This window comes from Lithobates pipiens, unplaced genomic scaffold, assembly GCF_037356315.1.
Source record: "Lithobates pipiens isolate NorthernLeopardFrog02 unplaced genomic scaffold, aLitPip1_a1.2 Scaffold_18, whole genome shotgun sequence".
Lineage (NCBI taxonomy): Eukaryota > Metazoa > Chordata > Amphibia > Anura > Ranidae > Lithobates > Lithobates pipiens.
In genome coordinates this window covers 561,059,534-561,061,697 of record NW_027507758.1, presented here as the reverse complement: position 1 = coordinate 561,061,697, position 2,164 = coordinate 561,059,534, and the positions used below count along the sequence as shown (strand labels likewise).

The 2,164-nt window shown below is 45.3% G+C and overlaps 1 non-coding gene across 1 annotated transcript; it reads left to right on the top strand.

The window, feature by feature from the left end:
- Window positions 1-1,502: 1,502 nt before the first annotated feature.
- On the top strand, window positions 1,503-1,689 carry LOC143990474 (U2 spliceosomal RNA). Its single transcript, XR_013277354.1, has one exon. It is a non-coding gene; the product is annotated as a U2 spliceosomal RNA (small nuclear RNA).
- The last annotated feature ends 475 nt before the right edge of the window (window positions 1,690-2,164 follow it).

The following is a 2,164-nucleotide window of genomic DNA, read 5'->3' as shown; positions in this document are numbered from 1 at the left end:
TAAGCCGCGCTAAACAAAATACAAAATACAAAAGCAAATGCAACCGATTACTTGTGCAGTAATACAAGAATAAATATTATATGGGGTATAGCAACCCCATATATATATATATATATATATATATATATATATATATATATACGTGATGCAAAACGCATAAGTGTTGAAATTTCTAACCAAAAATCCCACCACTACAATTTACCACATGTAATAAAAGTTCATGACATACACCTGCAATATACAAATAAATATATAAAATATAAACACCCAGTGTATAGACACAAGAGTAGGTTGATGTAAGACTGAATGAAAGTCCTCTGAATATAAACCACAATGTTCCTAGGGATCCAAATATGGGCGAAAATGTGTTCAATCCACCACCAACACACGATAAGATTTACTGCTTACCAGATACAAATGACCCCCCACTACAGAGGGTCACACGGAGCTTTATGAAAATGGACGCCACTTCCAACCACGAGGGAAAGGGGTTCCTCAATGTCTTCCTGGCTTCGCTGTTTCAGGAAATCTTGGGAAGAAAACTCGCTCCCGGACACTCAACTCAAAAGTCCAAAAAGACTCAGAGCCAGAGGCATCAAAACCATAGAGGAGAAATAAAGCTCAAATGTGTAAAACCCTTTTTATTTTAAGGATAAAAATATAAAAATGCACTTACAAATGTGTAAAAGAAAAAGCGCCTTAAGTCCGTGGCGCCGGCCGGACGCACACGGACAGACCCGTTCTCCTGGAACCCGTCACAAACACGAGGTGATAAGTTGCGCACCGCTCAGGGCTGTGGTGGGGGCTGTCGTGGTCTGGGCTGGGCTGTCGGGGATGCTTTTGTTGGAAAGCCCATGGTGATGTGCCCCTGGAGTGGCAGTCCAGGGGTGCCTTCTTTCACTGTGCGTCTGCACTTTGATTTAGGCACCTAGGTCACGTCACCATTACACGCTTTTTTTTACACCTGCCTCTAGGGCCCGGCCTTTTGGCTAGGACCAGAGGAATTTTTGATGAGGGCCGGAGGGCCGGCCATTGTATTGCACAATGGCCACTTTTCACTCTCCTCTCCACTATCCCTTCCTCACTTTTTATTTATTTTATTTGTGTGTGTTTTGTCACTGTTTGTCACTTCACGTTTTGATTAGTAGGGTGTCGGTCCTCGGACCAATCCTGAACGTCTTGTGGGAGAGCGGACATAGGCCTTCTGGCTTGGTCCAATCTCCATGAGGGGGGGCCTACCTTCGGGGAAGCCCCCACAGTACCAAGTACCTAGGAGGTTCTGTTTCGGCAGTCCTCCCGGGGAAAGGAGGTCTTCCGGTTTCGTCCGGGGACCACTTTGTTGAGTCTGGTACCTCAGTCCCTGTCTGGAGCCTAACGCCCCGGGGGATCAGGGTATGGTCCTTCTTTTGGAGGACATGAGGCACCCGTCTGCACTTTTTAGTGTTTCACTCTTTATGTGTGTGCACTTTTTTTATGCACCGGGTGGAAGTTTTTTGGGTGTGTTTGCACGCCATGGGCTTTTTCAATAGAAAAAAATCTGTTCTTATCAGTTTAATATCTGATACGTCCCCTATCTGGGGACCATATATTAAATGGATTTTTAGAACAGGGAGATGGAAGAAGAGCTTGCTCTGTCCACTCCACGCATCGACCTGGTATTGCAGTACCTCCAGGACCGGTGCACCCCTCTCTTATGAAGTTTCCAAAAACAGAATGAATTCAAACAGCAAATTATCCTCCATCCTCCTCATCCTTTTGCTTGCTTGCTCACTCACTTGCAATGTTACTTTTGCTCACAAGCTGTCTGTATGTTGTTCATTTTTGCAATAAACTTGCGTTTAACCCCTGTGCGTACTGGTGTTTTTTGCTTCGTGTCAGTTCTTGGCCTTTCTTTCTCCCTTCCTCCTTCCTTGCTCGCTCAATATTTTTTGGCTCAGGAAGAAGCAGGTGAAGTGGCAGTAGTTGCAAGAAGCCAAACCTAGGAAGTCAGCAAGTAGACACATTTCGACTAAGCAGCTAGCTCGAGTATGAATGAACTTTCTAGGCCAGGGCTGAAATGAGGCCTTTTTTTCCTAGCCATGTCCAGCCAGCTCAGCCATTGCAATAGGCCTGACTTCGCTCCATTCCTGTCCCTTCGTACTACCAGCTTGTTGAAAAGCAGTTC